Below are 24,262 nucleotides of genomic sequence, written 5' to 3'. Positions count from 1 at the left end.
AAGTGGCCACATGCATGGCAACAACTTTGGTCCGAGGAGGCTTTCCAGAGCCCCATTCTTAGGATGGCTGGAGAGCCCAGCAGTCAAGCCCCCATCAATCCACCTAACGTAGGAATAGATGATAACTTCTATTAATCGTATCAAACAAAAGAGGGTCTTCAATAAAGTGATGATAGGTGATAAAAAAATCTGTTCACCTTTAGGACCATTTAGAGAACTGAATGGACTGGAAGGAATAGAACTGAGGGAAACGGACAAGTTCTGCGTATGGTTCTTTCTTTTGGTCTTAGACATTGAATAGAACAGTAGCACATGCTAGTCATGAAATCTTTGATTGGTGTGAGGATAAAACATTGGATTGGGACCCATTTAATGAATGGTGGCAACACCAGTGATAAATAATAAACCCCTCATGAAAATGACCTTTGTTGGTGTTGTAGAGGGAATAGAAAACCTTCTTGAAACTCCGATGGATCTTTGGTGGGGACATCAACATGATGATCAGTTTTTCTTATGGTTGACCCTTGCCACGAAAAAAACGATTGTCCTAAATGCAAAACCTTGTTTAATAAGCTCAGGGGTAAGCACTATTACCCTGCAGTTCTGGGTTTGAATCCAACCAGGGACCAAATCTTCAAGGAGTTTGTATGTTCTTCTCATGCCTATGTGGGTTTCTGTTGCCCCCTGAAAATACTGATGTCTGTAAAGCACCACAGAATATATTGGTGCAAATATATACAGTGGGGCAAAAAAGTATTTAGTCAGTCAGCAATAGTGCAAGTTCCACCACTTAAAAAGATGAGAGGCGTCTATAATTTACATCATAGATAGACCTCAACTATGGGAGACAAACTGAGAAAAAAAATCCAGAAAATCACATTGTCTGTTTTTTTAACATTTTATTTGCATATTATGGTGGAAAATAAGTATTTGGTCAGAAACAAACAATCAAGATTTCTGGCTCTCACAGACCTGTAACTTCTTCTTTAAAAGTCTCCTCTTTCCTCCACTCATTACCTGTAGTAATGGCACCTGTTTAAACTTGTTATCAGTATAAAAAGACACCTGTGCACACCCTCAAACAGTCTGACTCCAAACTCCACTATGGTGAAGACCAAAGAGCTGTCAAAGGACACCAGAAACAAAATTGTAGCCCTGCACCAGGCTGGGAAGACTGAATCTGCAATAGCCAACCAGCTTGGAGTGAAGAAATCAACAGTGGGAGCAATAATTAGAAAATGGAAGACATACAAGACCACTGATAATCTCCCTCGATCTGGGGCTCCACGCAAAATCCCACCCCGTGGGGTCAGAATGATCACAAGAGCGTTGAGCAAAAATCCCAGAACCACGCGGGGGGACCTAGTGAATGAACTGCAGAGAGCTGGGACCAATGTAACAAGGCCTACCATAAGTAACACACTACGCCACCATGGACTCAGATCCTGCAGTGCCAGACGTGTCCCACTGCTTAAGCCAGTACATGTCCGGGCCCGTCTGAAGTTTGCTAGAGAGCATTTGGATGATCCAGAGGAGTTTTGGGAGAATGTCCTATGGTCTGATGAAACCAAGCTGGAACTGTTTGGTATAAACACAACTTGTCGTGTTTGGAGGAAAAAGAATACTGAGTTGCATCCATCAAACACCATACCTACTGTAAAGCATGGTGGTGGAAACATCATGCTTTGGGGCTGTTTCTCTGCAAAGGGGCCAGGACGACTGATCCGGGTACATGAAAGAATGAATGGGGCCATGTATCGTGAGATTTTGAGTGCAAACCTCCTTCCATCAGCAAGGGCATTGAAGATGAAACGTGGCTGGGTCTTTCAACATGACAATGATCCAAAGCACACCGCCAGGGCAACGAAGGAGTGGCTTCGTAAGAAGCATTTCAAGGTTCTGGAGTGGCCTAGCCAGTCTCCAGATCTCAACCCTATAGAAAACCTTTGGAGGGAGTTGAAAGTCCGCGTTGCCAAGCGAAAAGCCAAAAACATCACTGCTCTAGAGGAGATCTGCATGGAGGAATGGGCCAACATACCAACAACAGTGTGTGGCAACCTTGTGAAGACTTACAGAAAACGTTTGACCTCTGTCATTGCCAACAAAGGATATATTACAAAGTTTTGAGATGAAATTTTGTTTCTGACCAAATACTTATTTTCCACCATAATATGCAAATAAAATGATAAAAAAAAACAGACAATGTGATTTTCTGGATTTTTTTTTCCTCAGTTTGTCTCCCATAGTTGAGGTCTACCTATGATGTAAATTACAGACGCCTCTCATCTTTTTAAGTGGTGGAACTTGCACTATTGCTGACTGACTAAACACTTTTTTGCCCCACTGTATATGTAGGTATTAGAAATTCAGTTTCTCTATAAAGACTAACGATTGTGAGCATTTTATAACTCCTGCTACAACGGGAAGTCTGCTGAAATACACTTGTTTCCTGCTGAAAAGAAGAAGTATGTCCTTTGGTGCCTTGGTTGCTTTGCTCAATGGAGCATATACCTTATATCATGTATTCAAAGCAGTCTTACCATAATTTGCTCTTCTAATTATAGCCATGAATGAACATATGTCATTTGGATGTCAATTCCCGCCATTACTTGCTGTGTCACTATGTGATTTTTTTTTTACAGTCATCTTCCTTAGGTTAACATTCGAAAAGAATGTTAGAATTCTAATCCCATTCCGATTCTCCCCTGTATCTCCCCCGCCAATCTCTAGTTTCTGCTGCTGCACTGATAGCCAATCACAGGCCAGAGTGGTGACGTACTGTAGCCAATGATTGGTTGCAGAAGATCATAGGTACAACAGGAAGTACAGAGACCGGTGGGGAACTGTGAAGCAACAGTACAGGATGGGATCGATAAGATGAGGATGACTTCTTTTAATAAAATAGCCCATTCTTAGCGGTTTAAAAAAATGTCTTGGCGGCTGGACAACCACTCAACTGCACATCAATTAAAGGACAGTTACTAATTAGCTTCTCAATTGGCGAGGTAGTAGACTAGAAAACATTTCGGACTTACTTAAGTTTTTGTTGTTCAACAAAAACTATGTTTTTTCATCTTTGTTGTTTTTAGTGTTTCTTTGGTTTGTATCTGTTTTTTTTATTTTTTTATTTTCCACTTTTTATAAAAATGTACAGTGTATGTTCATTGACTTCTGTTGTAAAAAAAAATTTTTTCACACACTTATTATGTGCCAGTATTTAGTGTACAGTTGTACACCTGTTAAAAGTATATTACCAGAGGACACTTTATTGACGTGTTTATCCAAAAGTAAATAGTGGAATGTTACAGCTCATGTTAGGATACTTTATTTTTGTTATGGACCTATTCTGGATCTAGACTTTGCTCTCCTCCCCCTGGTCTACTAGACGCAGTTGTGCTCCTTGCCGGGCTTTGCATGTGGCACGGCATGATCCCATGTGATTATCTGCCTGGGCCTATATAAGTCCTACCAAGACATATACCTGTGTCTTAGTATTAAGACGTCTAAGAGCTGTGGTCTCCTGTCCACGTGCAGTCTCCAGGACCTCTGCCACCTGTCTTCAGTTTCCCATGATGTTTGCTACCTGTTCCTGGTCTGCTGTCAGCCTGAAGTCTTCTACCTGTCTAGCCTACCTGTTCCCGCTCGTCTGTGCACTTGCAGCCTCCAGGGCCGCTGCTACCTATTCCCGGTCTGCTGTCCTGTGGTCTCCAAGACCTCTTCTATCTGTTCATGATTTCCTGCCTGTCATCTCCAGTTCCTCTGCTACCTGTTCCCAGTCTCCTGTCCCCCTGCGGTCTCTAGGACCTCTATTACCAGTCTCCTGTCCACCTGTGCTCTCCAGGACCTCTGCTGTGTGTTCCCGGTTTCCTTTCTGTCGTCTCCAGGACCTCTGGTACCTGTTCATAGTCCCAGTCTCCTGTCTGCCTGCGGTCTCCAGGACCTCTGCTACCTGATCCAAATCTCCTGTCCGCCTGTGGTCTCCAGGACTTCTTCTACCTGTGCCCAGTCTCCTGTCCACCTGTGGTCTCCAGAACCTATTCTACCTGTTTCCAGTCTCCTGTCCACATGTCATCTCCAGGACCTCTTCTACCTGTTCTCAGTCTCCTATCCACCTGTGGCTTCTTGGACATCTGCTACCTGTTCACAGTCTCTTGTCCGATCTACAGTCTCCAGGACGTCTTCTACTTGTTCCCAGTCTCCTGTCCACATGGGGTCTCTAAGACCTCTTCTACCTGTTCCCAGTCTCCTATCCGCCTGTGGCTTCCAGTACATCTGCTACCTGTATGCAGTCTTCTGTCCTCCTGTGGTCTCCAGGACCTCTTCTACCTGTTCCTGGTCTTCTGTCCACCTGTTGTCTCCAGGACCTCTTCTACCTGTTCCTAGTCTCTTGTCCTCCTCTGGTCTCCAGGACCTCTTATACCTGTTCCCAGTCTCCTGTCCTCCTGTGGTGTCCAGGACATCTGCTATCTGTTCCCAGTCTCCTATATACCTGCGGTCTCCAGAACTTATGCTACCTGTTTACCGTGTACCTCACACTGCCTGCTGCACCGACACCCATGTGCCAAACACACGAAATGAGCATAAGAGTTTTGGCCATCAATATCAGATCGGTGAGGGTCCAAAACTAGGCAACTCCACCGATCAGTTGCTATCAGGTCCCGCAGCCATTGAAGGTTATCATATATGGAACCGGAATAGCAGCGCTACATATACCGTATAGTGGCTATTCTGGGATACAGCACCTCAGCTCTTATCTATGTGAATGGAAAATGCTAGGCAGTACCAAAGAATGGCCACTACACAATGTACGGACCTGTTTGCCCTCGATCCATGTAATGTAAATTTCTAGCAGAAAGCTAAAAGGAGGGGTTGTCTGCATGTTGGACCCCACCGATCTGATATTGATGTCCTAACCTCAGAGAAAATTAAAATATCACTCTTTTCTTCCTGCCTGAAACAGCCAAAGGTTGTGTGTTTTATCGTATCTTAACCCCAAAAGAGCTTATCTGCAATACCAGACATAACCTGTACATAAGTGTGGCGCTACTTCTGAAAAAAAAACAATTATGTTCCGTTATTTTATTTTTTTTAACCTACACAACCATTCAGGATTTTTATTTTACTAGGTACATGCTTATATGTCAACTAGATGGTGGCCCAATTCTAACGCATCGGGTATTCTAGAATATGTATGTCCACGTAGTATACACAGGGCCACAGGTTACTCAGTACCGGTCCTCTCTGGCTCAGTTCTGGGGATGTCACGGTGGCTGGACCCAGTCTGTGACCCTGCTAAGGGGCGTCCAATAAAAGGGATGATGAAAGTCAGCTAAGGCTTCGTGACTCCACCTGTGGTATTCGGCCAGGGAGACCGACGCTGCTTGGGGTCCACTGGGGTGATGTGATGGCAGCTAGATGGTATACCTTCCCACAGGTGAAGTATGTCCCCAGGGCTTCCCGATAATGTAGGTGGCGATGGTGTGAGGTGCAGTCAATAACGAGGACACAAGGTTGCAGTCTCTTTACCTCTTTACTGAAGGCTTCAGGATCCTCAATCCAGAGCACGCTTAACAGGGCTGTCTGAGACCGGCCGGTCCGAAGGCACATCCAGAGTTCCCTTTGCAGGTGGAAATCGTTGCCTACCACTAGCGCCTGTGTGTTGTAGTGCTTCCCTGCTGAGCGTTCGGGATAGTCCTCACAACTTCTGTTCTCGTTCTTTCTAGTTCTTTCTCGTTCTTTCTATTCTCCGTCCTCCAGGTTTGTTATGGCTAGGACGCACCCATTTGACGCGAAGGCTCGGAGCTATTCTGGGACCCTAGAGATGCCCCTCTCCACGGTTGCCCCCTATGTCTGCTTGGGTGATGTAAGGTAGACAGCCAACCTATAATTAACTGTCCTGCGGTATTTGAAGTAATGCTTGGAGTCAGTTACTTCCTCGGTGTTCCGGTCGCCGGCTACGCGCCTCAGTAGGATGTTGCCGTTCTCGGGGCACGACTCCTACTGGCTCTCCTTTATGCTTGATCTCATTTCTCACTGTCCACAATATCCTTCGCTTCGTGTCCTTTCTTTAGATGCCGCCGCAAGATAGTGCAGGTGCGGCTCTGTAACGATCTGTCCTTGTCGCTAGGTGCCTGCCAGGTTCCCACACCTGACAGGGACCCCCCTGAATCTTCCCCACAACACCCCCTGCTACGGGATGTTGCCTGGACAAAACCCAGTCAGCTTCTGACTAACTTCCTATCCAACCCCTAGTTTTACCAGTGTGAGGAGTGGCCTAATAAATAAAACCTTTTTCTCCCCCTAGTGGCCGAAGTGTGAAGTGTAATGTGTGCTGGTGATACCTGGTCAGATGAACTCCTTTAGTGCCATCAGACGTACCATCACTCCCCTTAGCGGCAGAGCGACATTACTGCAACGACCAGGTCTCCGGGGCGCTGTATATTGCCCAGCCACGTTGTATATTGCCCAGTCACATAGTATATTGCCCAGCTACGTAGTATATTGCCCAGCTTGCCCAGCCACATAGTATATTGGCCAGCCACATAGTATATTGCGCAGCCACGTAGTATACAGCACAGAGCCACGTAGTATACAGTACAGAGCCACGTAGTATACAGCACAGAGCCACATAGTGTACAGCCCATACTCACGTAGTATACAGCACAGAGCCACATAGTATACAGCACAGAGCCACGTAGTATACAGTACAGAGCCACATAGTATATGGCACAGAGTCACGTAGTATACAGCATAGAGCCACATAGTATATTGCCCAGTCATGTAGTATACAGCACAGAGCCACGTAGTATATTGCCCAGTCACGTAGTATATTGCCCAGTCACGTAGTATATTGCCCAGTCATGTAGTATATTGCCCAGTCACGTAGTGTATTGCCCAGTCACGTAGTATATTGCCCAGTCACGTAGTGTATTGCCCAGTCACGTAGTATATTGCCCAGCCACGTAGTATATTGCCCAGTCACGTAGTATATTGCCCAGTCACGTAGTATATTGCCCAGTCACGTAGTATATTGCCCAGTCATGTAGTATATTGCCCAGTCACGTAGTGTATTGCCCAGTCACGTAGTGTATTGCCCAGCCACGTAGTATATTGCCCAGTCACATAGTATGCACCATATCCCTGTTAAAAAAAAAAAAGAATTAAAATAAAAAATAGTTACATACTCACCTCCTGGAGCCTCCGGATCGAAGTGGCCGGTTCCCGACGCTCGTCGCGCGCTCCGGTCTGAAGATTGCATTGCGGTCTCGCGAGATGATGATGTAGTGGTCTCGCGAGACCGCACGTCATCATCTTGCGAGACCGCAATGCATGAGCGGTCACCGGGGCGTCGCGAGGAGCGGGAAAGGCCTGTTCCTGATCCAGGGGGCCACCGGAGGGTGAGTATGTAACTATTTTTTTAATTATTTTTAACATTAGATATTTTTACTATTCATGCTGCATGGGCATGAATAGTAAAAAGTTGGTCACACAGGGTTAATAGCAGCGTTAACCGAGTGCGTTACACCGCGGTCAATGCTGCCATTATCCCTGTGTGAGCGGTGACCGGAGGGGAGTATGCGGACGCCGGGCACTGACTGCGGGGTGTAAGGAGCGGCCATTTTCTTCCGGACTGTGCCCGTCGCTGATTGGTCGTGGCTGTTTTGCGGCGACCAATCAGCGACTTGGATTTCCATGATAGACAGAGGCCGCGACCAATGAATATCCGTGACAGAAGGACAGACAGACAGACGGAAGTGACCCTTAGACAATTATATAGTAGATGTTAAAAACCAACATGCTGAATAACTGGAAACCCATTAATATATTTGGGTTGTAGATTGCATCCGGATGCAAATTCGATTTTGGCACGAAATCCTCACCGACGGCTATGGCAAAAAGAAGGGGGGTCACTGATGGGCAACTTTTTGCTTCTTCTATTTGAACACAATAGATTGGAATCAATATTTTATAAGACATATTATTCTTGCACATATTAAATATTCAGAGTTATGAGCCAGATGTCACTTCAAAATACAAGTAGTTATTTTAGGAAATTTGTAAAAAAAAAAATACACAAAAAAATAAATTTAGCCCGCGCAAAACTAGTGTCACCTGCCATCTGCTCTATTTTCATGCCGCCGGTACAGTTAACACATGTTCAGGCTGCATTAACCGTAAACATCAGCCCTGTATCAATGCTGTGGTTTATATAGGTTCCAGCACCTGGACCCGCAGCCCTTATACCCCAGAGGAAGAGAGTCGTTTGATTATTGTGCAGAGAAGATACTATTTAAGGCCATGGATGCACTCGTGACCCAATAATGGCAACTAGCACCTCGATTTACCATAGCAGAGAAGATCTGGTGCCAATTCCCACCCCAGCAGCTGCCAACAGAGCTCAAAGAGTGCAACGAAATTTCTGGGAAATGCAGCGAAGGTGCAAAAACAAGTGCAAATGAAAGTATTGTAACGGAAGTACAATAATAGAAAAAAATGCAATAATAAAAAAAAAGTACAATAATAAATAAAAAGTATAATAAAAAGATAAAAGCATATTTTTTGTACTAAGAATCAAAGAACTAACCTTTTGTGCACGGCGCCAATCCCTGCCGACGCAAAGGTCGTGCTGCTTCCGTTGACGTCACAAGGACAGAGCAGCGGCTTCTCATCCACTCTATTCTGTTGAATGGTCATGACTGTCGACATCATTCTAATTCACAATCGGCTCCCCGCTGCCTAACTGCGGGGAGCTGGCTGTCAATCAGTATGACGTTGGGAGTCACGTCCCATTGACAGAGCAGAACGGAAGAAGAAGAGCTGCTCTGTTGACCTGCAGCAGCTTAATTGCCAACAGGAGCAGCCGGAGTTCACTCTGAGCCAGCGGCAGGTAGAACACACAATTGCCTCTGTTAGTTTTTAGGCTTATAGTAAAAAAAAAAAGAAAATAGTCCTGGACAACCCCTTTAAGTAGATATTCTATAAAGAAGTTGCTGACCATAAAAAATGGGGAGGGCATCGGTCGTATACAGGATGATGTATAATGGGAGTGAATTCTGCCTTTTTCTACATACTCCATATTCTGTTAAACAGGACCTGTCACTCACCATAAATATGATTTTTTTTTTGTGCGTGTAAATGCCACTATTCTCCTTAATCTGGCATCATTTTTCTTGTATTCCTAAGTCTCTCTTTTGCTGAGATATGGACCTTTTTACCTGTATAAAACAAAATCAGAGATTTACAGCAGCAATTAACCCCTTCCCGACCCATGACGCGACGTAGGCGTCATGAAAGTCGGTGCCATTCTGACCCATGACGCCTATGCGGCGTCATGGAAAGATCGCGTCCCTGCAGATCAGGTGAAAGGGTTAACTCCCATTTCACCCGATCTGCAGGGACAGGGGGAGTGGTAGTTTAGCCCAGGGGGGGTGGCTTCACCCCCTCGTGGCTATGATCGCTCTGATTGGCTGTTGAAAGTGAAACTGCCAATCAGAGCGATTTGTAATATTTCACCTATTATAACGGGTGAAATATTACAATCCAGCCATGGCCGATGCTGAAATATCATCGGCCATGGCTGGAAATACTAGTGTGCCCCCACCCCACCCCACCGATCGCCCCCCCAGCCCTCCGATCTGGCCGGTACACTGCTCCGGCTCCCCTCCGTCCAGTGCTCCGCTCCCCCCCGTGCTCTTGTCCGCTCCCCCCGTGCTCCAATCACCCCCCCGTGCTCCAATCACCCCCCCTGCACTCCGATCCACCCCCCCCGGTGCTCCATTCCACCCCCCCGTGCTCCGTTCCAGCCCCCCCCGTGCTCCGTTCCACGCCCCCGTGCTCCGTTCCACCCCTCCCGCACTCCGATTCCCCCCCCCGCGCTCCGATCCCCCCCCCCGTGGTCCCCCCCACCCCATCATACTTACCGATCCAGCCGGGGTCCCGTCCGTCTTCTCCCTGGGCGCCGCCATCTTCCAAAATGGCGGGCGCATGCGCAGTGTGCCCGCCGAATCTGCCGGCCGGCAGATTCGTTCCAAAGTGCATTTTGATCACTGAGATAGATTATATCTCAGTGATCAAAATAAAAAAAATAATAAATGACCCCCCCCCTTTGTCACCCCCACAGGTAGGGACAATAAAAAAATAAAGACATTTTTTTTTTCCACTAATGTTAGAATAGGGCTAGGGGTAGGGTTAGGGGTAGGGTTAGGGTTAGGGCTAGGGTTAGGGGTAGGGTTAGGGTTAGGGCTAGGGTTAGGGTTTCGGTATGTGCACACGTATTCTGGTCCTCTGCGGATTTTTCCGCTGCGGATTTGATAAATCCGCAGTGCTAAACCGCTGCGGATTTATGGCGGATTTACCGCGGTTTTTCTGCGCATTTCACTGCGGTTTTACAACTGCGATTTTCTATTTGAGCAGTTGTAAAACCGCTGCGGAATCCGCACAAAGAAGTGACATGCTGTGGAATGTAAACCGCGCAGTTTTTCCGCAGCATGGGCACAGCGATTTTTGTTTCCCGTAGGTTTACATTGAACTGTAAACTCATGGGAAACTGCTGCGGATCCGCAGCGTTTTCCGCAGCGTGTGCACATACCTTTAGAATTAGGCTATGTGCACACGGTGCGGATTTGGCTGCGGATCCGCAGCAGTGTTCAATCAGGTTTACAGTACCATGTAAACATATGAAAAACCAAATCCGCTGTGCCCATGGTGCGGAAAATACCGCGCGGAAACGCTGCGTTGTATTTTCCGCAGCATGTCAATTCTTTGTGCGGATTCCGCAGCGTTTTACACCTGTTCCTCAATAGGAATCCGCAGGTGAAATCCGCACAAAAAACACTGGAAATCCGCAGAAAATCCGCAGGTAAAACGCAGTGCCTTTTACCCGCGGATTTTTCAAAAATGGTGCGAAAATATCTCACACGAATCCGCAACGTGGGCACATAGCCTTAGGGTTAGGGTTGGAATTAGGGTTGTGGTTATGGTTAGGGGTGTGTTGGGGTTAGGGTTGTGGTTAGGGGTGTGTTGCGGTTAGGGTTGTGTTTAGGGTTATGGCTACAGTTGGGATTAGGGTTAGGGGTGTGTTGGGGTTAGTGTTGGAGGTAGAATTGAGGGGTTACCACTGTTTAGGCACATCAGGGGTCTCCAAACGCAACATGGCGCCACCATTGATTCCAGCCAATCTCGTATTCAAAAAGTCAAATGGTGCTCCCTCACTTCCGAGCCCTGACGTGTGCCCAAACAGTGGTTTACCCCCACATATGGAGTACCAGCATACTCAGGACAAACTGCGCAACAATTACTGGGGTCCAATTTCTCCTGTTACCCTTGTGAATAAAAAAAAATGCTTGCTAAAACATAATTTTTGAGGAAAGAAAAATGATTTTTTATTTTCACGGCTCTGCGTTGTAAACGTCTGTGAAGCACTTGGGGGTTCAAAGTGCTCACCACATATCTAGATAAGTTCCTTGGGGGGTCTAATTTCTAAAATGGGGTCACTTGTGGGGGTTTCTACTGTTTAGGCACACCAGGGGCTCTGCAAACGCAACGTGACACCCGCAGACCATTCCATCAAAGTCTGCATTTCAAAAGTCACTACTTCCCTTCTGAGCCCCGACGTGTGCCCAAACAGTGGTTTACCCCCACTCATGGGGTATCAGCGTACTCAGGAGAAACTGGACAACAACTTTTGGGGTCCAATTTCTCCTGTAACCCTTGGGAAAATAAAATATTCTGGGCTAAATAATTATTTTTGAGGAAAGAAAACGTATTTATTATTTTCACGGCTCTGCATGATAAACTTCTATGAAGCACTTGGGGGTTCAAAGTGCTCACCACACATCTAGATAAGTTCCTTTCGGGGTCTAGTTTCCAAAATGGGGTCACTTGTGGGGGGTTTCTACTGTTTAGGCACATCAGGGGCTCTGCAAACGCAACGTGACGCCCACAAAGCATTCCATCAAAGTCTGCATTTCAAAACGTCACTACTTCACTTCCGAGCCCCGGCATGTGCCCAAACAGTGATTTACCCCCACATATGGGGTATCAGCGTACTCAGGAGAAACTGGACAACAACTTTTGGGGTCAAATTTCTCCTGTTACCCTTGGGAAAATAAAAAATTGCAGGCTAAAAGATCATTTTTGAGAAAATAATTTTTTTTTTTTTCATGGCTCTGCGTTATAAACTTCTGTGAAGCACTTGGGGGTTCAAAGTCCTCACCACACATCTAGATTAGTTCCTTTGGGGGTCTAGTTTCCAAAATGGTGTCATTTCTGGGGGATCTCCAATGTTTAGGCACACAGGGGCTCTCCAAACGTGACATGGTGTCCGCTAATGATTGGAGCTAATTTTCCATTTAAAAAGCCAAATGGCGTGCCATCCCTTCCGAGCCCTGCCGTGCGCCCAAACAGTGGTTTACCCCCACATATGGGGTATCTGCGTACTCAGGACAAACAGGACAACAATATTTGGGGTCCAATTTCTCCTATTATCCTTGGCAAAATAGGAAATTCCAGGCTAAAAAATCATTTTTGAGGAAAGAAAAATTATTTTTTATTTTCATGGCTCTGCGTTATAAACTTCTGTGAAGCACCTGGGGGTTTAAAGTGCTCAATATGCATCTAGATAAGTTCCTTGGGGGGTCTAGTTTCCAAAATGGGGTCACTTGTGGGGGAGCTCCAATGTTTAGGCACACAGGGGCTCTCCAAACGCGACATGGTGTCCGCTAACAATTGGAGCTAATTTTCCATTCAAAAAGTCAAATGGCGCGCCTTCCCTTCCGAGCCCTGCCGAGTGCCCAAACAGTGGTTTACCCCCACATATGAGGTATCGACGTACTCGGGAGAAATTGCCCAACAAATTTTATGATCCATTTTACCCTACTGCCCATGTGAAAATGAAAAAATTGAGGCGAAAAGAATTTTTTTGTGAAAAAAAAGTACTTTTTCATTTTTACAGATCAATTTGTGAAGCACCTGAGGGTTTAAAGTGCTCACTAGGCATCTAAATAAGTTCCTTGGGGGGTCTAGTTTCCAAAATGGGGTCACTTGTGGGGGAGCGCCAATGTTTAGGCACACAGGAGCTCTCCAAACGCGACATGGTGTCCGCTAACGATGGAAATAATTTTTCATTCAAAAAGTCAAATGGCGCTCCTTCCCTTCCGAGCCTTACCATGTGCCCAAACAGTGGTTTACCCCCACATGTGAGGTATTGGTGTACTCAGGAGAAATTGCCCAACACATTTTAGGATCCATTTTATCCTGTTGCCCATGTGAAAATGAAAAAATTGAGGCTAAAAGAATTTTTTTGTGAAAAAAAAGTACTTTTTCATTTTTACGGATTAATTTGTGAAGCACCTGGGGGTTCAAAGTGCTCACTATGCATCTAGATAAGTTCCTTGGGGCGTCTAGTTTCCAAAATGGGGTCACTTGTGGGGGAGCTCCAATTTTTAGGCACACGGGGGCTCTCCAAACGTGACATGGTGTCCGCTAAAGAGTGGAGCCAATTTTTGATTCAAAAAGTCAAATGGCGCTCCTTCCCTTCCAAGCCCTGCCGTGCGCCCAAACAGTGGTTTACCCCCACATATGAGGTATCAGCGTACTCAGGACAAATTGGACAACAACTTTCGTGGTTCAGTTTCTCCTTTTACCATTGGGAAAATAAAAAAATTGTTGCTAAAAGATAATTTTTGTGACTAAAAAGTTAAATGTTCATTTTTTCCTTCCATGTTGCTTCTGCTGCTGTGAAGCACCTGAAGGGTTAATAAACTTCTTGAATGTGGTTTTGAGTACCTTGAGGGGTGCAGTTTTTAGAATGGTGTCACTTTTGGGTATTTTCAGCCATATAGACCCCTCAAACTGACTTCAAATGTGAGGTGGTCCCTAAAAAAAATGGTTTTGTAAATTTTGTTGTAAAAATGACAAATCGCTGGTCAAATTTTAACCCTTATAACTTCCTAACAAAAAAAAATTTTGTTTCCAAAATTGTGCTGATGTAAAGTAAACATGTGGGAAATGTTATTTATTAACTATTTTGTGTCACATATCTCTCTGGTTTAACAGAATAAAAATTCAAAATGTGAAAATTGCAAAATTTTCAAAATTTTCGCCAAATTTCCGTTTTTATCACAAATAAACGCAGAATTTATTGACCTAAATTTACCACTAACATGAAGCCCAATATGTCACGAAAAAACAATCTCAGAACCGCTAGGATCCGTTGAAGCGTTCCTGAGTTATTACCTCATGAAGGGACACTGGTCAGAATTGCAAAAAACGGCAAGGTCTTTAAGGTCAAAATAGGCTGGGTCATGAAGGGGTTAAATGGTTAACAGCAGCAATTAAAGTTCAGCTCTGACCACTGTACATAATATAACCGACATCTACCATGGTGAGGAAAAAGCTCAGCTTCTCAGCCTTCTCCGCACTCTGAAACCCCTCCAATCAGGTACAAATGTGTGATTTTGCATTAAGAGGTTAATAAAAGGGTACTGAACAAAAAAAACTTTCCAACCTAAAGGTGGCCATAAGGGTGAATATGCTGTTTTTGTCAGGACAGGCTAACCATACGACAGATGCCAGGGGAAAGCGGGATCAGAAATATTGGGTTTCGTTCATTCTCTATGGAACTCCTGGAGTATGCCGGGTTCTCGGCTTTCTCTGGTGGTCCCATAGCAAATGAATGAATGAATGAAGCAAAGGTGACTACCCTCAACCACCGCTCCATTAAACCAAGGGGCTCTCAACTAGAGATTAATCAATTCAATGCAAGTAAAACGAGTGTTCATTTTTTTAGGAATTAGCTGAAGCCGGTGAATTTGAATATTACACATGAATCATCTACAATGGCCACTGCCATTTTACACTTTGCAAAAGATTGCATCAGTCAGAAAGGTCTCATGTGACCATAGGCGAGGCCGTAAGAGCTTCTCCATCAGGCCTTGAAGCTGTCACATCACGTAGTATAGCATAGCCATTTACGAGGGATTATCATAACCTGTAAAAAAGCAGAGGCAGGGAATGCAGCAGCCATTATGTGGTGAATCTGGATAGTGAGGAGCCGTCACAGCTCAGCCATAGAGATAGGGAGAGAAAGCGATAAAACACTGGAGACACTGTACACATAGTGTGTGACAACATAGCGACAAAGAGTATTGGTGTGCGAGGAAAAGAGAATAGTACAGATTTAAATGGAATTTGTTAGCAGGATTCTATCTCCTAAACTATTTATATGCACATGTAGCTATTTCAAAAACAAGTCCAGCAATACCTTTACATGGTCAGTCCAGTCATCCATTGCTGAGAAATTAGTATTTGAATTTACGTGCAAATGAGGTTAAAGAGCTATGGTAGATCTGAAGCCTACGTCACTCCAGATCTATTTTCCTCTGAGCATTGTATCCTACTTCTTTACTAATTGGTCATTTGCCTGAAGTCTTACAGCATAGAGGTTGTCAGTCAAACAGAAAGAGATGACGCTGGGTGGGAAATAGACCTGGAGTGACAGACGCTTCAGATCTACAGCCACATTTACATATCATTTGAAATGCTGATTTCTTAGTAACGGCGGAACGGACTGGCCATGTAAAGGTGTTGCTGAATTTGGCTTCAAAAGAGCTACATGCTCGTAAAAATAGTTTCACAGATTCTCTTTAATTGATAGAGAGAGAGCTGCTGCTTGCTTGATCAAGGTAGGTATAGTTCAATTCAATCACACATACATCATTTCAGGACACGTGAAGGCTTGCCATTCTTAGCAAATCGATGCACTAGGAACCAAATTTCCTTGCAAAATTTTTCAAAGTTGGCCAATTTCAAAAGATTTACTCATCACTACTCTTGACCCATGTTCTCATAATCATTGGAGTTCCGACATGGGGACCTGTTATGACCTGGTGGTCAGGACAATAATGGACCTGGTAGTTAAGAGCACACGGAATGACCTGATAGTTACTGATAATAAAGGACGAGCTCTGGGACGTGGGAACTCTGCTGACCGCCATCCCTAATCCTATCAAACACACTAGAAGTAGCCATGGATTGCTCCTAACGCTCCCTATGCAACTTGGCACAGCCTAAGGAACTAGCTAGCCCTGAAGATAGAAAAATAAAGCCTACCTTGCCTCAGAGAAATTCCCCAAAGGAAAAGGCAGCCCCCCACATATAATGACTGTGAGTAAAGATGAAAATACAAACACAGAGATGAAATAGATTTAGCAAAGTGAGGCCCGACTTACTGAACAGACCGAGGATAGGAAAGGTTGCTTTGCGGTCAGCACAAAAACCTACAAAAAGACCACGCAGAGGGCGCAAAAAGACCCTCCGCACCGACTCACGGTGCGGAGGCGCTCCCTCTGCGTTCCAGAGCTTCCAGCAAGCAAGACAACAATAAAAATAGCAAGCTGGACAGAAAAATAGCAAACCAAAGAAATACAAGCAGGAACTTAGCTTCTACTTGGAAGACAGGTCACAAGAACGATCCAGGAGTGAACAAGACCAATACTGGAACATGGACAGGTGGCATGGAGCAAAGATCTAAGTGGAGTTAAATAGAGCAGCCAGCTAATGAATAACCTCGTCACCTGTGGAAGGAAACTCAGAAACACCCACCAGAGGAAGTCCATGGACAGAACCAGCCGAAGTACCATTCATGACCACAGGAGGGAGCCCGACAACAGAATTCACAACAGGAACCCTTCGCTATTTTATCCTATGGATAGGTGATGACTTTGTTCTTGGTTCCCTCCCTTTTAAGTGATTATTTTCAATGATTCTTTGGGCCTTTGTGTGGAGAAAACTGGAGGACAGTAAGTCAAAATAGGGTCTTACCCATGTAGAGGATAAGAGAACGATAGGGGCAGGGATGTGGTCACCTGGCAGGGTTGTGTGCCACAACACTAAAGAAAGCTCAGTAGAACGGCTGCTGATGATCCAGGATATATGCAACGGAAGGGAAAACCATGGAGGATGGAAAATTTTGTTTTACTAGTCAACGATTTTCAAAGTTCACAAACGTCTTCATCATCATTGATCGTTTTGAAGAAGTCTTTGAACTTTGAAACGAGTTGACTAATAAAACCGGAATTTTCAACACATCAACTCCTGGATCTCCTTTTTTACTCCTTTGGCATGATTTTTCCTTCTATTCTATGGATTTCAACATATTGAAGCACTGACGCATCCAACCTGTTTCTCCAAGACCTTTTTCGTCATTGCCTTTTGTAATAGGATCGAAGCATTAAATGGGGCTGTCCTAACATGGCTGGCCATGGAGACCCCCATTGATTTGGAGAATAGGGTTAGTACATGGCAGTGGCCACCAATTTTTGTCTATAGTGCTGTTGAAATTGGCCAAGTAGTGGTCCCAGTAATCAGAAAATTATCAGATATCCTGAACATATAGTAAGGGGTAAAGTGCCAAATTGGGACAACCCTTTCGAATCACCAGTTTCAACACATTTTGGTTAAATAGAGTATTTATTTAATATATTTTTCTAATTCCTGATGGTTCACAACAGGACAAACAGTTGACCCTCTGCTGGGAAAGTTTAGCGCTTGGAATCTCCTCCATTTTTCTAATATGTGGAAGTCACATACTTTTAGGAACTTATTATAATCAGGGCTATTAAAAGCCGGTTGACAGGCTGCATACTGTACAGTCAATATATGAGTTATTTCTGTTTGTTGTGTAGGAACTAGATGGGAAAACTGTCATGTACTTGGCACCAGGCATGAGAGTTCCTCGCGACATACAAGACTTTATCATTACTTAAATGTTTATGCGGCTCGACGTAGGGAAAGAAGAGGGTGAAACTACAAAATGAGAGCATGCTGCCAGCCTCGATGTCCCTCTGCCCGGCTTTGGCTTTTGCAATGAATGTTTTGCTGGTCCGTAGTTTGGGGAGATAACCTTGGTGCAACCCTCTTAATTTAGCAACTGGAGGGAGGGGGGAAAGAAATGGTGGGAAATAATCGCATTTTTTTTCTGGTTCTAAAATTATTCCACTGGCGCTGTGCTTCTTTTTTTTCCCATGGTAAATCACATTCTAATTACAAATAATCCAATATTAGCCCTTTTGCAGCTCAACATATGACACTCGGCAGGGATATCTACGACTCTCTATTTAACCCCCTATTGACTCATTGCTATATTTTAGAACATGCCTTGTAGGGTGTCTTTGGACACCCCTAAAACCCAAATTAAGCCTCCTATACAGGCGTATAAAAGTCATGTCTGTAGTATAAACTATATAACAACTTTCTATATTAAAATAAAAGTGTTTATTAGATATGTAAATGAGGGTCTTCGGCGCACCGCTACACCCCCTATATTTGCAACCTCCACATTTCCCGTTACCTCGATTAACAGAGCTCGCTTGCCTAGAGCAAGCACTCTCTGAACTGGATTCCTTGATTTGCACGTGCGCACTGACACTGCAGGAGCCCAGTAAGCGTGCACTCAGTGTCAGAGCAAGAGCGCTCTCAGCCTTTTCTCCTGTCTGCAGCGGGCGACCGCCGCAGACAGGATCACACTGTAGCGGGCGGCCAATGCAGGTGCACCGATGGGCAGTAGAGGTCCAGAAATTGAGTTCAGGCCTCATTCTGTCTTTTCAAACAATTGCTGTCAGTCAAGCTAAGAGGCAGTGCCAATTTAGGGGGTGAAACAGGGCACTGACTTTTACCCACGCCAAGGGTGGGCCAAGGGCCCCTCACTTGCCTATGTAATAAAGCTTGTTTTTTTCACTTAGGTGGCTAAATCTAGCCTACAGATGTGATTTTCAGAGGAGCTAAGTCACCTATTTGACTGTACAAGTGGTTTAATTCGAGTTTTAAGGGTGACCAATTCTTTTTAAAGGGGTTTAACATGCTTTATTAACCCCCTTTTATCAGTATAGTTCACCAAAGATAAGCTAATTATGGGATCTTTGGCGATCACCAGTTGAAACCCGCAGCAAGTGTTAGTTTTCCCTGCAGCACCACATCAGGCGACATGAAGAATTACACAATGATCATTAAAGTAAATAGACTGTCAATGTGATAGACAGATGTACCGGGTCCTCCAGAGAGAAAGATGCTCTTTGTAGACACTTTTTTATTGGTAGATGTCTCAATTTAGATACTGTCTTCTAAAACACAATGCCCTGATAGGGTATTAAAAATAGATATTCTAAACCAGACAACCCCTCCTCGTGGTATTAGATTTGAAGACTTTCAAGTATTTGTATTTGGTAAAAACAAAGACAGGTCTTTTTCTAAATACTTCTAATATCATGTTACAAGTGAAAAAAAAACTAGAAGCACATTTGCAAATATCAACATAACCACATGATATATTCCCATTATAATCAATGATAATGATTATTTGTTAATAATATATTTTGTGTGCCAACCTTGACCTTGACTCAATACAACCATAACTCTAACCTAAGACGCAAAACTGAACTAAGCTAATACATCAACCCTAACCCTTACCCTAATATGTGACCTTAGGCTTGACTTAATGCACCAGCCATAACTCTGAGCTAAGGCACCAACTTTAATTTAATGTTTTTGTTTATTTTTTTCTCTCACAGGACCACATATTCATTATTGAGTTCCAACAGATGAAGCCCTAAATCTTAAGCCATGTTTTGAATTTCCTCTGCTACTGACTGAGGTGTAGTGATCAGCATGTGTTAAGAAGCTCCTCTGCTACTGACTGAGGTGTGCTGCTCATCATTTGCCTAGAAGCTCCTCTGCTACGGAATTGTCTACTGCTCACCACATGTGTAGAAGCTCCTCTGTTACTGACCAAGGTCTACTGCTCACCATGTGTTTAGAAGCTCTACTGCTACTGAATGAAGTCTACTGCTCACCACATGTGTAGAAGCTCCTCTGTTACTGACCAAGGTCTACTGCTCACCATGTGTTTAGAAGCTCTACTGCTACTGAATGAAGTCTACTGATCACCACGTGTGTAGACGCTCCTCTGTTACTGACCAAAGTGTACTGCTCACCATTTGCCTACAAGCTCCTCTGCTACTGAATGAGGTTATTGATCACCAAGTTTTGAGAAGTTTCTCAGTTATTGACCAAGGTGTACTGCTCACCATGTGTTTAGAAGCTCCTCTGCTAATGACCGAGGTGTACTGCTCATAATTTGCCTAGAAGCTCCTCTGCTACTGAATGAGGTCTACTGATCACCACGTGTGTAGAAGCTCCTCTGTTACTGAATGAGGTCTACTGATCACCACGTGTGTAGAAGCTCCTCTGTTACTGACCAAAGTGTACTGCTCACCATTTGCCTACAAGCTCCTCTGCTACTGAATGAGGTTATTGATCACCAAGTTTTGAGAAGTTTCTTGGTTTTTGACCAAGGTGTACTGCTCAACATGTGTTTAGAAGCTCCTCTGCTAATGACTGAGGTGTACTGCTCACCATTTGCCGAGAAGCACCTCTGCTACTGACCGAGGTCTACTGATGACCACAACAGAGCCTTGCTTCAACTTACCAATTTGCCACAATCAAAAACCATCTTGGAGGAGCTACGTTCTTTGGGATAAGCAGACAAAGTCTTTTGCTTCATATTGATATCATACACCGCTATCATCTATGAAATGGCAAATTTGAACAATTGGAAACCCAACTTTTCACCACGTGATCTTCAAATGGACGATACTCCTAGCTGGAAATAGACTATTTCTTCTACATGTAAGTACCTCACATATGTGTACCAATCTCGAGATATTATGAATTTATCTTCTCATTGAAGTATATAAAAAAGACAACCCCCCACCTCAAAAAATACAAAAAAGTATTCTCTTTACCAACCCAAACAAAAAACTCTTTGGTCTGTGTTTTTCACGTGGTGTCTTTAAAGTGTACCAGTTGTATCAAGTCACTATTAAGAATAATCTGTCATGTGTGTGTATATGAAGAATAACACTATTTCTGGCCATTATATGTATCATGCACTTTTCTTCATTTTTCCCCTATTCCAGCTCAATATCTAATATTCAGTTGTCTCTGAGCTAACAGGTGGAGAACCCTATGATGTCTCCCATACAAAAGACACACAGATATCATGGATTCATGCTCCCCTGTCTCTGTAGATCCCATGCTCAGAAGTAACAAAAGCGTGAAGGAAATTATAAAGCAGTACTGAGCAGTGTAGCTGTGAATCCAGAGCTGGAGGAAAATAAAACTCTTACTAAGAAGAAAATGCAGCATCTCTTTGCCTCCCCCTCTCTGCTGCTTCAATAGATTTCAGTAGGATTTTGTAATCTGATCTATAATCAGTTTTTAAGAGTGGGGAGGAAAATAAGTGAAAATAGGAATACTTCCTATGACAAAAATGAATTTCAAAATGTCTTATATTTTGCTTACATTATTTGTTGCACAAAAGTTTGTAAAATGCTAGTGACTTAATTGATGTAAGGAGCAATCTGCTGGAGTCCGGCTGCCAGATGGCGCGGCGTTATACTACCGTATTGCCGCATGGCGTCCATAAGTTTCCGTAGATTCTCATAAAGCAAGCTTAACGGCTAGATCCTGGCCTTCACTGACCAATTATATCTCATCATGTACTATCCAGACCAGACACTTTATGAGGTTATATTTTTGGTTGCGCATTGTTCCCCACATGGCATTTTTCCAACTATGTGCTGACAGATATTGATAGATATTTGCAGAGAGTCGCGTTACAAACCTGGAATAACCTTGAAAGGGTATTCATCCCTAACGTGTTCTCCCTTAAGTCAGGAAATTCTTGCAAATATTTATTTTACAGGATGACTATCCCCATCACCTTCCTCTTACTTTGCCACATCTGCATGTAATAGAAGGATATTACTGGTCACAGCGGAGCACTCTGATTGTATCCGTGAAGTTTTCCAAGGAAGCAGCTTCATGATAAACTGTTTGGGAAAAAAAGAATCAATCTTTCCCCAGAGATGTACTTAAATAATTCATTGTCAGTTTATTCTCTTTTATAGTATGTGCTAAAAAAAATGGCCGATGACATACGCTAGGGGTAGCCCAATTGTGGGTGGTGCTAACATACCAAAGAATTGAGACTGTTAATTCTCTAGGAACCAGGGGCTCATCAATATTAATCCAGATCAACTGTTTCTGGAACATATCGGATTCTTTTGTGTTCATGTATTGCTCTTGGGTAAACAGCTTACATAGATGGATGGCGGTTTCAGTTCTTTAATTTTAGGATAGACCAAAAATAGGACGGGGAGGAAGGTGCTTGGGGCAGAATAATTATGGGTTTCAGGTGTCTAGGGTGCAGTACATGACAAACTGCAAATATTGGGGCCTAGTGGTGACACAAATAAGTACATTTTATTCTGGTGTCAATGCAGTGTTCAATTGGCCTATCAGAAGACATAGGAATGCCTCATAACAAGGCCCGGATAGAAAAAGGTTCCGAAGTAGAGAAGGTATTACAAAAAAAAAATAAAAATCATGGTATCAATATTGTATTTGTTACTGGCTTACCTGGTGAGGTCTTCGCGAGGTTGTTCTTGACGGATGACACAAGAATTAGTGAGAACCAGGACAGCAGGGAATGCAGGATGATAGACTAGTAAGTGGTGCCGGTAGCACAGAAGAAGTGCTGGATATAGACTAAAACAGTGACTGTATAGGATACTGGTATCTTCTATAAGGGCAATAGTTAATCATAGGAATAACAAAGAGAAGTAAATTCCGTCTGGTTTCTTACAGAAGCACAATGGTGAATTACAGGATTAACATAGAAGTAAATGCAGTTTGGTATCTTCTAGCAGTGCAGTGGTTAATCGCAGGAATAACAAAGAGTAATTGCAGTCTGGTGTCTTCCAGGATGGCAAACGTGAATCACAGGAATAACAGAGAAGTAAATGCAGTTTGGTATCTTCTAGCAGGGCAGTGGTTAATCACAGGAATAACAAAGAGTAATTGCAGTCTGGTGTCTTCCAGGATGGCAAACGTGAATCACAGGAATAACAGAGAAGTAAATGCAGTTTGGTATCTTCTAGCAGGGCAGTGGTTAATCACAGGAATAACAAAGAGTAATTGCAGTCTAGTGTCTTCCAGGATGGCAAACGTGAATCACAGGAATAACAGAGAAGTAAATGCAGTTTGGTATCTTCTAGCAGTGCAGTGGTTAATCACAGGAATAACAAAGAGTAATTGCAGTCTGGTGTCTTCCAGGATGGCAAACGTGAATCACAGGAATAACAGAGAAGTAAATCCAGTTTGGTATCTTCTAGCAGGGCAATGGTTAATCACAGGAATAACAAAGAGTAATTGCAGTCTGGTGTCTTCCAGGATGGCAAACGTGAATCACAGGAATAACAGAGAAGTAAATGCAGTTTGGTATCTTCTAGCAGGGCAATGGTTAATCACAGGAATAACAAAGAGTAATTGCAGTCTGGTGTCTGTCTTCCAGGATGGCAAACGTGAATCACAGGAATAACAGAGAAGTAAATGCAGTTTGGTATCTTCTAGCAGTGCAGTGGTTAATCACAGGAATAACAAAGAGTAATTGCAGTCTGGTGTCTTCCAGGATGGCAAACGTGAATCACAGGAATAACAGAGAAGTAAATGCAGTTTGGTATCTTCTAGCAGTGCAGTGGTTAATCGCAGGAATAACAAAGAGTAATTGCAGTCTGGTGTCTTCCAGGATGGCAAACGTGAATCACAGGAATAACAGAGAAGTAAATGCAGTTTGGTATCTTCTAGCAGGGCAGTGGTTAATCACAGGAATAACAAAAAGTAATTGCAGTCTGGTGTCTTCCAGGATGGCAAACGTGAATCACAGGAATAACAGAGAAGTAAATGCAGTTTGGTATCTTCTAGCAGGGCAGTGGTTAATCACAGGAATAACAAAAAGTAATTGCAGTCTGGTGTCTTCCAGGATGGCAATGGTGAATCACAGGAATAACAGAGTAATTGCAGTCTGGTGTCTTCCAGGATGGCAATGGTGAATCACGGGAATAACAGAGAAGTAAATGCAGTTTGGTATCTTCTAGCAGGGCAGTGGTTAATCACAGGAATAACAAAGAGTAATTGCAGTCTGGTGTCTTCCAGGATGGCAATGGTGAATCACAGGAATAACAGAGAAGTAAATGCATTCTGTTACCTTTCAGCAGGGAATAGATTAATAGCAGCGATGTATACAAACTGATGGCAGTGAAGTATAGGGTAAACTGATGACTTGCTTGAAGAGATGCGTTAAATTGATTACAGGACAGATGTGAAAATAAAGGCAAGGAGTTGGCACCTTGCGTGCAGAGAGGTA

At 43.8% G+C, this 24,262-nt stretch overlaps 1 protein-coding gene across 2 annotated transcripts in view; it reads left to right on the top strand.

Annotated features, from left to right (window-relative positions):
• Positions 1-24,262, top strand: part of CCND2 (cyclin D2) — a 691,175-nt gene that overhangs the window by 350,764 nt on the left and 316,149 nt on the right. For both annotated transcript variants that reach the window (XM_069763433.1, XM_069763434.1), the window contains one exon: positions 19,566-20,682. The gene's annotated coding sequence lies outside the window, so the exon portion shown is untranslated. The remainder of the gene's footprint in view (positions 1-19,565; positions 20,683-24,262) is intronic.

This window comes from Ranitomeya imitator, chromosome 4, assembly GCF_032444005.1.
Source record: "Ranitomeya imitator isolate aRanImi1 chromosome 4, aRanImi1.pri, whole genome shotgun sequence".
Lineage (NCBI taxonomy): Eukaryota > Metazoa > Chordata > Amphibia > Anura > Dendrobatidae > Ranitomeya > Ranitomeya imitator.
This window is presented reverse-complemented; position numbering and strand designations above follow the sequence as displayed.